The sequence below is a fragment of the Puma concolor genome, chromosome A3 (assembly GCF_028749965.1).
Source record: "Puma concolor isolate L17-30 chromosome A3, mPumCon1.1.hap2, whole genome shotgun sequence".
Taxonomy (NCBI): Eukaryota; Metazoa; Chordata; class Mammalia; order Carnivora; family Felidae; genus Puma; species Puma concolor.
This window is the reverse complement of record NC_141669.1, coordinates 13,098,657-13,114,565: the sequence shown is the minus strand read 5'-3', so window position 1 is coordinate 13,114,565 and position 15,909 is coordinate 13,098,657. Positions and strand designations below refer to the sequence as shown.

Here is a 15,909-nt window from a genome sequence, read left to right as displayed (position 1 = left end):
AGATATTTGCAAATGACATATCGGACAAAGGGCTAGTATCCAAAATCTATAAAGAGCTCACCAACTCCACACCCGAAAAACAAATAACCCAGTGAAGAAATGGGCAGAAAACATGAATAGACACTTCTCTAAAGAAGACATCCGGATGGCCAACAGGCACATGAAAAGATGCTCAACGTCGGTCCTTATCAGGGAAATACAAATCAAAACCACACTCAGGTATCACCTCACGCCAGTCAGAGTGGCCAAAATGAACAAATCAGGAGACTATAGATGCTGGCGAGGATGTGGAGAAACGGGAACCCTCTTGCACTGTTGGTGGGAATGCAAATTGGTGCAGCCGCTCTGGAAAGCAGTGTGGAGGTTCCTCAGAAAATTAAAAATAGACCTACCCTATGACCCAGCAATAGCACTGCTAGGAATTTATCCAAGGGACACAGGAGTTCTGATGCATAGGGGCACTTGTACCCCAATGTTCATAGCAGCACTCTCAACAATAGCCAAATTATGGAAAGAGCCTAAATGTCCATCAACTGATGAATGGATAAAGAAATTGTGGTTTATATACACAATGGAATACTACGTGGCAATGAGAAAAAATGAAATATGGCCTTTTGTAGCAACGTGGATGGAACTGGAGAGTGTGATGCTAAGTGAAATAAGCCATACAGAGAAAGACAGATACCATATGGTTTCACTCTTATGTGGATCCTGAGAAACTTAACAGGAACCCATGGGGGAGGGGAAGGAAAAAAAAAAAAAGAGGTTAGAGTGGGAGAGAGCCAAAGCATAAGAGACTGTTGAGAACTGAGAACAAACTAAGGGTTGATGGGGGGTGGGAGGGAGGAGAGGGTGGGTGATGGGTATTGAGGAGGGCTTTTGGGATGAGCACTGGGTGTTGTATGGAAACCAATTTGACAATAAATTTCATATATAAATAAAAAAAAAGCAACTTGAAACAAAAAAAAAAAGAACTTTGGAAAATGAATTCAATAAAATATAGGATTATGACAACTTGAGGGAACATACTAAAATTCCAAGACTGATCTAATATATATATTTAAGAAAAGATCATAGAGTAATTAAAGTAATCAAGCTAATAGCATAAAGAAAGCATTTGAAATATCTAAGGGGATGTAAAAAGAAAGACAAAATATTAAAATGATTATAGGAAAACGTTAAAAATGAAAAATAGAAAAAATATATATCATAAAATATATGATAAAATTAAGTATCACTGGTATCATATATCAAAAAGTTATTTTAAAGTAACTCAGAAATTAAAGAAGCACTTAATTTTCAGATGAAAAAAGTCCTCTGTGTAACACAAAGAAATGATGTGTTTTAATTGAAAGTAAGTGATATTCTAGGTTAGTGACTGAATTGAGTGAGCAAAAAAGAAAAATTCTTCTTGTCTTTAGAGAAAACTGAGCAGTCACCTAAGAGAGGGGACAATCTGGCTGATATAAAATTTCCCCACAACAGCATTTAATAGAAGTAGGTAATGGTTGAGGATAAGAAAATGTAGCCTCTGAATATCATATCCAGTCATGTTGCTATCTAGGCACACAGGCAAGAGTTTGCTAATATGAAGGAACGTGAGGAAACAGCCCTCACAGACCTTCTGTAATTAATGACTCAACAGTCAAAGCCACCCAGAGAGAACTCGAGATAAAGATCTAAGAGAGAAGGGAAACCAGGATGAAAATACCAGAAACCCATTAGGTATAGAACAAAAACCAAAAACAGGGAGAATTATGAATTGTGAACAGAATATACATCTTAAAAACCCTGAACTCCATTAATAATGAAATTGTGAAATTAGGAGCAGAAATGAACCGTGTATAAGAGTGATCATTATTGTCTTTCATATCAGGAAGTTCAATCATCTAGCCTAAAGTTAACTCATAAAGATGTTTTGTTATTGTTGTTGTTGTTGTTGTTGTTGTTGTTGTTACTTGAGTAAGTTGATGCTCTTTTTTTTCTTTTTACATTTATTTATTTACAGACAGAGAGTACGAGCAGGGGAGGGGCAGAGAGAGAGACAGGGAGAGAGAGAGGATATCAAGCAGGCTCTGCACTGTCAGCATGGAGCTCAATGTGGGGCTCAAACTCATGAACCATGAGATCATGACCTGAGCCCAAACCAAGAATTGGATGCTTTGCCAACTGAGCCATGCAGGCACTCTGATGGATGCTCTTGCTATTCATTTTTCTTAGCTTCCAGGGGACCTTTAAAAAATATCTCTTGAAATGAAAAGACATTTATCTTTTTTGCCAAATATTTCTCCATGTTGGAAATTACTTGCTTCACTTTCTTTTACAGCTGTAAAATTTATTACAATTTATTATAAAACAACATGTAGGGGCACTTGGGTGGCTCAGTCGGTTAAGCATCCAACTCTTGATTTCCACTCAGGTCATGATCCCACAGTTTGTGAGATAGAGCCCCACATTGGGCTCTGCACTGCTTAAGATTCTCTCTCCCCTCTCTCTCTCTCTGCATTCATGTTCTCTCTCTCTCGATCTCTCTAAAATTCAATAAATACATACATACATGCATACATACATACATGCAGTGTATAATCTGACTTCTATAAATTTAAAAGTGCTTTCATTATTAAGTATTTCTATGATTCTATCTATCAGGGCTTTAAAAAACTCTCATTTATTTATATAGTCAGGCCTTCAGGTGTCGAAGAAGTTCAGGAAAGTTGTTATTGAATATTAATTTTTTCTGGGTTATGAAATTGTGGATGATTTACAGCTTTTTTTAATTTTTAGTTTAACATGTTGATTTAACATATTGTTGGAAAATGGTACATTCACTTATTCAGTTTTATACAGTAAATATTTCTTGAGCACCTGCTATGTGATGGCATTATTCTAAGCAGTAAGGATAGCAAGGGACACAATCAGTATTTGTTTTCATGGCACTTACTTATATCCTAGTTGGAGAAACAGACAATCAACAGTTAAATTATTAACATATCAGGTAGTGGGAATCTAGAATTTAAATTAAACAATAAACCCATTTTCAAACCAGAAGTGGGGGACATCCAGGGAACTGGAACATATTCACAAGATGATCATACAGTACCATATACTTGAATTAAGAGCTTTAAGAAGCAGTTGAAATATCTGAGAAGGTTTAGCTTGCAAAAGAACTAAGAAATGCTAACAAGCATCTCAAGAATCATCATTTGGAGAAAGTAGAATTTGGCAAACCCAAAGCACAGATTTCAGATCATGGGTAGCCAAGTTGCTGGCAATGTTTGGCTCACTATTTAGAATAACATAATAATTACAGCTGTTGGAATACATAACATCCTGCAATGGGAATGGCAGCACTTCTTAAACACTCTTAAATGGAATTAACATTTTGGGGAAAATGGTGCAGGAATTCACACATCTTTTGGACATTGTCTAGATAATACAGCATACATATTTCCCTAAGACTCTATTCTTTCGTCAGGTTCACTTCACAGCCTGTCACGTAAAAATTGATGGGCATGAGGAAGAAAGAGAGATTTCAGTAAGCTATATCTATAATTATGTACAATTGTATCCATCAAGTATTGTGCTGTAGGTGTGGTGCATACTCCTAGGATTTATGGAGATAAGTGCATTTATTTTAGAATTAACAAAGAAATCTATATCTATATATCTATATCTATATCTATCTATATCTATATCTATCTATGTAGATATATATATATATATATATATATATATATATATATAGTTGTTTTAAATTGAGTTAAAGTAAAAATTCCACCCACAGCTGAATTGCTTGTTCATTCTCTATTAATTAAGGGGGTGTAAGAACTATTCTGATTGCTTCCAATAATTTAATGATTTAGGGTTTACTAAGCATTTTCCTTTTGTTTTTAACTGTTGGTTCAAAGGAAAGCTTGTTTTTAGTAATAAAAGTGTTTTAACCATTAAAACAGTCTGTTCTTTGCTACAAGTATAATTTCATCTTTGGAAATAACTGCCTTCTGTCTTCCTCGTCCCCCAAAAACAAACTCATTAAAATACTCGTGGAGTAATAGAGAATTCAGATTGTTGTATTTAGACCTAGCCATTCATGAAACTGGAGAATGCACACACATGCACGTGCGCACACACACACACACACACACACACACAAACACACCTTTTATCATTCCTTCTTCTCCATCTTCTCATTTACACTAAAATGAAGTCAAAAGGTCAAGAGCTAGAGCCTTGTCTCCTGGTTTCCTGGCCAGCATTCTCTCTGCCTGTTGTACTAAGAATTACGGTAGCAAAAGCTATAGAGTCCAGAGGCACAAGAGGAACCTCTGAGTTTTCTCATAATCAGTCCCCGGAGAATCAGCCTATAGTTCATCTCTTCTCCCCTCAAAAGTTTTAGAGGAAGGATACAACCAAGGAAAACTAGACGAATGGGTATCAAAAACAAGCTTCATTAAGGGCTGAGAAGCACATGGTAGACTTGACTATCACTCTTCTTACCACCATAAATGTAGGGCTCTCTGAAAAAGCTGGAGTGAAGAATAGGGCTTTTCCTTGGGCTGATATTGGTTCTACCTCCTTCATATTCCACATTTATACAATGGAACATGCAATAAATCAAACAAGGGTAGCAAGAGATTTACTAACCCCAAACTTAGTTCCATGCTGCTGCATGGTCAAGGGTTGAGGCCAGCTTCACACCAATTATTGCCAACGCAGGGGAAGGCTCCAAAAAGAGCCACAACCTGGACTGTGGGCAAAAAGTCGTCAAGTTCAATGTCCCACCCACCTGAGATTAGACTGTAGAGAAAGGGAGGCATACCTGAGTATCCAAAGAGCAAATCTTGGGAGGGAATAGCTGATTCTCCCCACATCACTGTTTCATCACTCAAATGATTGTTGGTCTGAGGAATTATCTTTCAAGAAAAAGAAAAACAAACAAAAATGCTAACTTTTCAGTAAGAGAAATTTTGAATTTAGATATTTGAAATTTTTGAATCCCACCAAAGCAAGAGATTTCCAAATGAACAAATGCTTTTTTTTAACGAAAGTTTTGTTCAGGCTAAAATTAAAGAACTTAATATACGACGCAGTTAGGTATACAAAAGACAGCACGTCACATTGTGAATGGAACGGAAAGTCATTTTAGGGCACTGTAAAAGACACATGAAAGAGACCTGCGGAGAAAGGATGCATGGGTTTACTGAGGAAGGAAGCAGATTGAGGCTACTCATGTGAGCTGCCTGGGCCAGGCACAGCAGGGAACACCCAGTGTGCAGTACAGGGCCCTCTTCTTCTGGGATCACCAAACAGGAAGGAGACAGACCAGCATAAGTGTTGAAGGAGGGCACAATTGGTGGCACAGGGAGAATTTTGTCCAGAAGAACTAAGAAGGCTTTCTGGTATGAGTGGTAGGAATGGAGATTTAAGCTTGGGAAATCAGAATTCTCCAGGTGAAGTGGATCTAACAGGCATGAAAATGCTAGCAAGGGTCACCACTGCAGGAGGAGCTGGCAAGCCATTGCCGCATGTGGGCTGTGTTGTGGGCCAACTGTGGTGTCTATTTTGAACTCTCTTGTAGTTATTGAAAAGCTGGAAAGGAACTTTAGACACGTTTAGTCCAACTTGCCTCCTTTGTCCACTTAGTATTTTATTTTATTTTTTTATTTTTATTTTTTTTCAATATATGAAATTTATTGTCAAATTGGTTTCCATACAACACCCAGTGCTCATCCCAAAAGGTGCCCTCCTCAATACCCATCACCGACCCTCCCCTCCCTCCCACCCCCCATCAACCCTCAGTTTGTTCTCAGTTTTTAAGAGTCTCTTATGCTTTGGCTCTCTCCCACTCTAACTTCTTTTTTTTTTTCCTTCCCCTCCCCCATGGGTTTCTGTTAAGTTTCTCAGGATCCACATAAGAGTGAAACCATATGGTATCTGTCTTTCTCTGTATGGCTTATTTCACTTAGCATCACACTCTCCAGTTCCATCCACGTTGCTACAAAGGGCCATATTTCGTTCTTTCTCATTGCCATGTAGTACTCCATTGTGTATATAAACCACAATTTCTTTATCCATTCATCAGTTGATGGACATTTAGGCTCTTTCCATAATTTGGCTATTGTTGAAAGTGCTGCTATGAACATTGGGGTACAAGTGCCCCTATGCATCAGTAGTCCTGTATCCCTTGGGTAAATTCCTAGCAGTGCTATTGCTGGGTCATAGGGTAGGTCTATTTTTAATTTTCTGAGGAACCTCCACACTGTTTTCCAGAGTGGCTGCACCAGTTTGCATTCCCACCAACAGTGCAAGAGGGTTCCTGTTTCTCCACATCCTCTCCAGCATCTATAGTCTCCTGATTTGTTCATTTTGGCCACTCTGACTGGCGTGAGGTGATATCTGAGTGTGGTTTTGATTTGTATTTCCCTGATAAGGACCGACGTTGAGCATCTTTTCATGTGCCTGTTGGCCATCCGGATGTCTTCTTTAGAGAAGTGTCTATTCATGTTTTCTGCCCATTTCTTCACTGGGTTATTTGTTTTTCGGGTGTGGAGTTTGGTGAGCTCTTTATAGATTTTGGATACTAGCCCTTTGTCCGATACGTCATTTGTAAATATCTTTTCCCATTCCGTTGGTTGCCTTTTAGTTTTGTTGGTTGTTTCCTTTGCTGTGCAGAAGCTTTTTATCTTCATAAGGTCCCAGGAATTCACTTTTGCTTTTAATTCCCTTGCCTTTGGGGATGTGTCGAGTAAGAGATTGCTACGGCTGAGGTCAGAGAGGTCTTTTCCTGCTTTCTCCTCTAGGGTTTTGAAGGTTTCCTATCTCACATTCAGGTCCTTTATCCATTTTGAGTTTATTTTTGTGAATGGTGTGAGAAAGTGGTCCAGTTGCATTCTTCTGCATGTTGCTGTCCAGTTCTCCCAGCACCATTTGTTAAAGAGACTGTGTTTTTTTCATTGGATGTTCTTTCCTGCTTTGTCAAAGATTAGTTAGCCATACGTTTGTGGGTCTAGTTCTGGGGTTTCTATTCTATTCCATTGGTCTATGTGTCTGTTTTTGTGCCAATACCATGCTGTCTTGATGATCACAGCTTTGTAGTAGAGGCTAAAGTCTGGGGTTGTGATGCCTCCTGCTTTGGTGTCCACTTAGTATTTTAAAAAGGAGGCAATTAGTCTAGAAGAAGTGACCTGCCCAATATAACTAGTCCTTTAAGATCAGAGCTGGACCTAGGCCTGGGTTCTTTCCAGATAAAACTCTTCAAAGCCCGATGAAGTCTTTCCCTTATAGGAGCCCTGAGTCCATGTTGGTCTTTATGGCACAAACCTCCACCTGTCATTGTGAAACATGTTATTTTTATTCTAAAAGTTTTCATTTTCTGAAGTAAATAATTTCTTAACTGAGCAGAGCCAAAACAAAACCTTTCTTGATTTGAACCATGCTGTAATGACAATGGACAGCGTGGGTTTGGGTTTCCATCAAAGACATTTCCTTTTCCAACTGTAAACCATTTCATTGTTCAGTCCAGAGGTTCAGATGTCAGAGTTTGCAAGAAAGATGGCTCTGGGGTGCAATCTAGCCAAGAATTTTTCTCAAGGAGAACTGAAACCTAAGTTATTAAGCTGTGAGAAGACTTATTTCGAAAGGATTTACTTTCCCCCTAATGAGATCAGGAGCTTCTGTTCAGGGCCTGAGTTTCTCCTAACATAAAACATCAAAGGGATCAATTACTGACGCTGAGAACTGAGACCTCATTTTTGTACTTTCAGATGGAGAATTTTAGCTTCTGGCTGCTTTTTTTCTTTCTGTTTTCCCTTCATCAAGCTATCGGAGAGCCGGGTAGGGGAGGCACCACAATAACAAATGTGAAACTATGAGTCAAGAAAGGACTGAGTATAAAAGATAGCAAGAGAAAGAGAGAGAGAAAGAAAAAAGAACTGAATATACTCTTTTCTGCCATCCAGTCATGGTTTTTTCCCCAGATGACTCCTCGGTTGTCAATCTTCTTTATGTTATGCAACGACACGCAATATTGCATGTGCAATTAAAAGGGGCTGTACATTTTCCCTTTTTTTTTTGAAGACAGAACACCTGTATATACATTAATAATAATGAGGATGTTCATAATTATGAAGATAATGGCAACACATATAACATTTGCATAGCTCTCATGTGTCAGGGACAGGAAAAGGCTTTTATTCATTCATCCCACAGATGTGGGATGAGCACCAGATGTGTGCCAGGCAGGGTCGAGAATTGAAGGCACAGCAGTGAACAAAATGCAAAAGAATCTGACTTTTTGTGGTGCTTACATTCCAGTGAAATCCTTTCCATGAATTACCTCATCTATTTGCATAAATGAACTCAGTCCCTGCCCTAAATTTAGGATGTAGGTATGACTAGTTCTTTAATTTTACAGAAGAAACTTAAGACTCAAGAACGTTAAACATGGTGTCCAAGATGACAAAGTCAGAACCAGGTTAGCTGGTATTCGTGCCCAACCACATCTAACTAGTGGTTACATTACTCTCCTCAAATCCCACATCTGCGATTTGAAGTTAGACTTGTCCAATTCTGTTTACTCATTCCTCCGCGTGTGCTTCACATGCACAGGGCACACCCATACGCATGCGCGAATGCACCCTCGCTCCTTAAGCCCTTTCTCGTGTGAACAGTGGGGACCTGAAGGGGCGCGAATTCTTCGTGAAAATGGCTGGACTATCATTTACAAACGAGTAAAACAACCTCATTTACTCTTGCAGTTTTCCTACCAGAGGCGTCTGTGTGTTTTGAAACACAGTAGGGTTCGTTTATTTGTTTACATGATTTTCTTTTATCCCAGGCTTGCTGATTTCATTGTATTTTGTTAAGGTGTATAGCACCAGCGTACTTTTTAAAGTGAAAACTATGCAAAAAAAAATAATAATAATAAATAAAAAATAAATAAATAAATAAATAAATAATAAAAAAAAGATATATTCCCAGAAATGTCTTCCCTCCCCTATTCCTTCCACTTAGTTTTCCTTTCATCCCCTGCAGATAACCAAGTTTATTGTTTTTGGTTTATCCTTCCTATGTTGGCGTTTTGCAACACTAAGCATATATATGTATCTTATCTTATTATATGATCTTCTTTTTTACGCAAAAGTTAGTACACTATATATACTGTGTGGTTTTCTTTGTTGTTGCTTTTTTTTTTTTTTTTTTTTTTTTTTTCACTTTACAATATATCCTGCAATTCATTCCATTTCAGTTCGGGGGCCTTCCTTATTCATTTTTACAGCTGTGAAGCACTACTTGGGGGTGGATGTAATACAATTTATTTAGCAATTCTTCTACATTTGGGCATTTAAGTTGATTCAAACACCTTGCAATTACCAATAATGTTGCAAATAATAACCTTATGCAAATTTATTTTCCTGCTTTTGGACCTGTAGCAGCAAATAAAGCCTTAGCAGATTTCTGGGTTAAGATGTAAATTCTTAGTGGATTTCTGGCTAAATGAACATTCATTTTATTAGATACTGCTAAATTTCTGTCCATTGTTATACTGTTTTTATTTCTATAAACATTGTATGAGTGACTGTTTTCCTACAGTTTTGCGAATGGTGTGTTTTATCAAGCTATTGGATTTCTTGCCAATCTAATGAGTGAGAAATGATATTTTAGTGTGGTTTTAAATTTGCACTCATCTTATGAATAGAATTGAACATCTTTTCATATGTTAAAAACATTTTTTGTGATTTTTTTTTTTTTTGATGTCCTTTGCTCATTTTTGGTCTACTCCCTACCAACTAAAAATAAAGTCTTCATATTTTAGTGCTGTTAGTCATTTATCTGTGATACATAAATCATTTTCCTTTTTTGTTTAAGTTTATTTATTTAATTTGAGAGAGAGAGAAAAAGAGCACAAGCAGGGGAGGGGCAGAGAAAGAGAGGGAGGGTGAGAATCCCAAGCAGGCTCTGCACTGTCAGTGCAGAGCCCAACCTGGGGCTCAATCACAGGAACCAAGAGATCATGACCTGAGCTGAAATCAAGAGTCCAACGCTTAACCGAGATGCCCCACATAACATGTTTTTCTTCCAATTCATCCATTTTTCTTGTGATTTTGCTATTATACCATGATTTGAAATATTTTTGTTGTAAAATTTATTAATTTTTTTTTCAAATTGAGGCTGGATTTTGTATAATGGATCACTGTTTTTACACTCAGGTTATACAAGAATTTTTCTTTTAATATTCAAATAGATTTATATTTTTTACATTGTTGGATATATTAGGAATTTATTCTTATGTAGGATGTCAGAAAATGTTCTAACCTAAACTTTTCAAATGGCTATCCAGTTATTCTAACACCATCTATTAAAAGCCCTTTTCCTCAATGATATGAGACACTACCTTTTTAATGTACTACATTTTTATATGTAGTACATTGTGTCTCTGGACTTTCTATTTCATTCCATTAAACTTCTATCTACTCATGCATTAGTATGGTTTAGTAGGTGTGGCTGTGTGTTTTAATATCTGTTAAAATAAATTCTCCTTCCCTCATGAATCTTCTTTAACTGTATTATTATAACTATATTATATGTTGTTGTATGTTTAATGTTTCTACATGGACTTTAGTATCAACTTACCAAGCTATAGTAAAATAGTTTAACTTTTTATTGGGATAAGTTAAAATTTCCCTCAGTCAACCCTTAGTAGGCTGGAGCCCATCCTGTAATATATTCCTCAGAAAGAATTCAAGAATATGGTATTTCCTATGTTCCTACATGTTCAAAACTAGCTTTCTGTAGCTTTATTAGTTGAATGACCATTTGGCCCAATGTCCTTGAGTTACTTATAAAACTCCCACTGTAGCATTGATTTATATTTGTTCTTGAGAAGCATGCCGGGTGGACACATGTCATAGATCTGTCTAAACTCATAGAATGTACAGTGCCACAAGCGAACTGTAATGTAAACTATGGACTTTGAGTGATTATGTCACTCAGTGTAGGTTTATCAAATGTAACAAATGTACCACCCTGGCGAATGATGTCGCTAATGTGGATGGCTCTGCATGTATGGGACAATGAGTATATGGAAAATCTCTGTACCTTCCTTCTCAACTTTGTTGTCAACCTAAAACTTCTCTTTAAAAAAAAGCCTGAATCATCATCATCATCATCATCATCATCATCATCCCTGGTAATTAAAACCAGGATGGAGACAGATATTCCAGTGAGAACACTGTTAATAATCCAAGAGATGGTGATGGAGACTTAAATAAAGTTTTAAGGCAAGAATATAGCAAGAAGAATATTTTCAGATGCCTGATTGAACATCTCGCATATTTTATGCATTGATTATTTGGAAAAACTCATAGAATAAGTTAATGTTAGTAATGTATCTTAGGAGGTAACTGTACTTTCATATTTGATTTTCAAGTGACATTTCTTAGGAATTATATACCACAATTAGAGAGAATCTTAGTGGTTCAAACTTTGTAACTGTAATCAGTCAACTTTAGTAGAGCTTGGAGAGAAGAAGATCTGGTAAAGTTCATCACGAATCTGAACAGTTCAGTTGTAAGCTGATTATCAGATTGCATGGGGCTTCTCTGTAGAGCTGCCTAACAGTTTCAGAACAAGTTGTGCCTGTCTTCAAATTCTAATCTGGCTTTTACTTCCTCCAATTCTTCCAACTTCATTCTAAATAAATGCTGGAGCTCCCAAAGTGCAATATAGAATGATGCTTGATAACATTTCATCAATTCCCTGCTTGGAGCCAGAGAGCTGGAGTAACTAAGTTTGGAGCCAGGCACAGTTTGCACAGAACTCTCTTGGTGAAGAGAACTGGAAAGTCAGACACTCTATGAGATTTTTTCCTCTTTCTTATTTTTTCACTGCTGACTCAAATCAGTCTCTAATCATTTCACTTTGGTTTTCACCAGCACCTTCCTATTCTGTCCTATTATGTGTATGCACGGTCAATGAACAGGCACAGTAAAGTGTTTTGTATATAAAGACCTACTATAATGAATAAGAGAGAAAAAAAGGAACTGAGATTTTAATGTCCAATATAAGCAAAGATGTAATAGAACTGGAATGCCCATGGACATTGGCACTGGAAATTCTTTGCAAAAGCTGTTTTCTGAAGTTTCAAAAGAACTGTTTACTTGATGAATTTAATAAGCAATAATCATGGATGGTGTATGTGAATGCCGTCCTGCTGCTATTTGGATTTGGGGGTGGAGAGTTAATGGGAGTTTTCTGGCTCATAATAACACAATTATTTTTTAAGCACTTACTATGTGCCAGGCACTGTGCCAAGTCCTTTACATGTCTTTATTTTGTTCCTTATTTATTTAAAAAAAAATTTTTTTTTTCAACGTTTATTTATTTTTGGGACAGAGAGAGACAGAGCATGAACGGGGGAGGGGCAGAGAGAGAGGGAGACACAGAATCGGAAACAGGCTCCAGGCTCTGAGCCATCAGCCCAGAGCCCGACGCGGGGCTCGAACTCACGGACCGCGAGATCGTGACCTGGCTGAAGTCGGACGCTTAACCGACTGCGCCACCCAGGCGCCCCTATTTTGTTCCTTATTTAATTTTACAACAACTTCATGTGATAGGTGTTACTACCTTTCCCTGTTTTACATATGAGGAAATTTAGCCTCAGAGGAGTTAAGTAATATTTTAACAATCACAAAGCTGATAAGTAGCAGCAGTTGCATTTAAACCCAAGTCTCTCTGACCCCAGAGCCCTGATCCTCTATGCTTAACTGCCGGTTAATATCTCAAAGTATTAAGAATTCTTTTCAAATTCTTCTGGAATCCATCATTCCACCGTTGCTTTGTAATTCACCTCTTCTGTCTACTGACAGAGTGCATTTACTAACTAGGTCACCATAGGTTTTTTTGTGTTTTTTTTTTTCCTTTCTTTCCTTTCCCTAGCCCAATTTCTGGTGTTCTTGTTCATTTATTTTTTGGAGCAAGCAACAGTCACCTAACTGGTCTCCTTGCCTTGAGTCCCAAACTCTGCAATCCATTCTTCTTACAGCACCCAGAATTATCTTCAGCTTAAAACCCTCTATTGGTTCCTTTTTTTTATGTTTATTTTTGAGAGAGGGAGAGAGAAAGACAGGGAGAGGAGAGAGGGAGTGAGAGGATCCAAAACGGGCTCTGTGTTGACAACAGAGAGTGCAATGTGGGTCTTGAACTTACAAGCCCCAAGATCATGACCTGAGCCAAAGTCAGAAGCTTAACCAACTGAGCCACCAGGTGCCCCAGTTCCTTTCCTTTTCAAGGCAAAATATCTAAGCATTCCTGTATACAGAACCTTCATTCTCTTACTGACTTAGCTGAGAGTATCCAGCCCCCTCCCTGCTTTACTCTTGACATGCTTATCTGAGTATCTCTCAACACCTTTGTCTGAAGCTATTCCCTCTACTAGATATCCCTCTCACCACATCCCCCAAATCTTACAAATTCTAAAGGTTGAGCTCAAGTGTAGCTTTCTCTAACCCCTAGCCTATATTAAATGTACCTCTCCGCTCTCTTAATAGCCTGTGCTATACATTATCCCAAGCATTATTACCAGTTGAGTAGTTATGCCTCTGCTCATGTGTCTCTCCCATTGTAGGTTGCACCATTCATCACTTTATCCACAATGGATAACTCCAGCTCCTTCATTTTTATAGAGACAGAGACACTAAGTAATTTTTCCAAGGTTGCACAGCTTATTAATTGCTGTGTGGAAGCTGAACAGTGTCCTGCTGAGGATGGACTATGGAATTATTTCAGGCCACATACTGTTAATTAATAGATTCTGCTTTATTTAACCTCTCTGAGCTGTGGCTTACTCGTGTGTAAAATATGGTTAATAGATCTATGCCAGAGTGTTGTTGAGAGAATAGAATCAGATGACGTAATGTATGAAGCTGCCTAGCAAGACCATTTGGGGACCTCGATCTTCTTTCTTTCCTTTGCAGGTGTATAAATAAAGCTCAGTTTTGCTGAGGTCATCCATGATTTCTGGGCATTTCTTTTCTGCTGAACCTTGAAGAGTAACAAAGCCTTCTTTCTCTTTGATTCTAGGTCTACTCTGTAGGTTCCCATTCATTCCTCATGCATAGCAGCAGAAGGGACACTGACAATCACATCAGAGAGGGAATTGCTTGAAATAGATTCTGGGGGGGAAGACCCAGTATTTTTTTCTGCAAATTGTCCAGGTAAGACTGACTTATGGGCTAAGCCTGTTTCCCTCGGCTTCTATGACTCGGAGTCATTTCATTTCTCTCTGCCCCTTGGTATAAATGGGATTAAACAGACTAATTTGCCAAATAAAGGTGTTAAATACATTAATTAAAGGCTTTGGTAATTCACAGTATTTCACTGGTGGAGGGCTCACACAGAGTTCCAAGTACATTGTTCCATTACACTTTCTTTCTGCCTGTTCCGAATAGAGAGACAATTCTTGTCATTTTGGAGGCTCATCCTACCATTTGTACCTAGCAAGTATCTTGATCTCAATATATTTTGAAAGCAGGTTAGTTTTCTCCAATGGTGGAATTCATTATAAGTGTTCAAGGTTGGAATGACATGGAACACATACCACTATGGTCCTCTTAAACTTCATAGCCCTAACAAAAGCCAAACTTCCCAACTGTGGAATCAACTGTCTTTTTCCATGGAGTTCATACTCTGGAAGGTATAACTTTTGGTGGAATTTCTGCAGAAATTCTGAAAAGAGCCAGCCAAGCTTAAAAAAAAAATAGGATTATGATTTCCATGGAGGAGTATGAACTTTCTTCCTCCTACATTAGGAGGAATAACAACAACTACAAAAGAAGAAAAGAAGAAGCTTGACCACCTGTGCCCTTATTCCCTTTCCTGGGAAAGCCAGAGGCAAGTGTCCTTGTCTACCACAAAACTTTTAAGCCGTCCCAAGTTTAACATGGGATAATTGAGAAAATCCTGGAGGCCCAACCCATACTAGGTCCTTGAGGTAAAAAAGAGAAGTTTGAAACTCAGTTCTTCCCCTCCAGAAGCTTACAATCAAGGTGATAGAAACATGGCACGAACATAATAAATCAATTAACACTTATGTGGAAGACTTTGCTAACTGCCACCAGTTCTGTCCAACTCTCCTTTAAAGGGGCTCTAGAGATGAGGGAGTGATCCCAACTGACATGGGAGAAAAGGGGTAGAGAATATATTTTTCTCCTTAAGGGCAAATTCTGTTCAGATAATCTTTGACCTATAATGGGATTACATCCAGATAAACCCATCATAGGTTGAAAATATTGGAAGTCAAGAATGAATTTAATATGCCTAACCTACCCAGCATCATAGCTTAGTCTACCATACCTTAAATGTGCTCAGAACACTTACGTTAGCCTACAGCTGAGCAAAATCATCTAACACAAGCCTATTTTATAGTAAAGGTTGAAGATCTCATGCAATTTCTTGAATACTGTGCTGAGAGTGAAAAGCAATCCTTGTATATGTGTGAAAGTGTTGTCAGTGGTTTGCTCTAGTGATCACCTGGCTGACTGGAGGTGCAGTCACTGCCACTGCCCAGTATAATGCAAGCCCAAGAAAAGACCTGAATTCAAAATTCGAAGTATGATTTCTACTGAACAAGTACATCGCTCTTGTACCATTGTAAAGTCAAAAACCTGTAAGTTGAGCCATCATGAGTAAGGGACTGTCTGTATACTATTTAATTCAGCAGTTTTTACAGCAACAAATACTGTGTGTGGCCGTAGGAAAGTGCCAGAGAATGTTTATTTAGATGAAAGGGAACTGAGTTGTAACAACAATACCTTTGCAGGGTGTCTAAATGGAAAAGGAAATACTTACTCCTTGTTTTTTATTAATGTGATTTTAAATATTTCTCAAGATAAATTTTCAGCATTATTCTGG

General features: G+C 38.0%; 1 long non-coding RNA gene across 6 annotated transcripts in view; it reads left to right on the top strand.

Moving 5' to 3' along the window:
- Positions 1-15,909, top strand: part of LOC147582258 (uncharacterized) — a 423,253-nt gene that overhangs the window by 303,772 nt on the left and 103,572 nt on the right. For 4 of the 6 annotated variants that reach the window (XR_015248893.1, XR_015248895.1, XR_015248894.1 and 1 more), the window contains one exon: positions 14,080-14,213. The exons of the other annotated variants lie outside the window; for them this stretch is intronic. This is a non-coding gene — a long non-coding RNA (uncharacterized LOC147582258). The remainder of the gene's footprint in view (positions 1-14,079; positions 14,214-15,909) is intronic. 6 annotated transcript variants of the gene reach the window in all.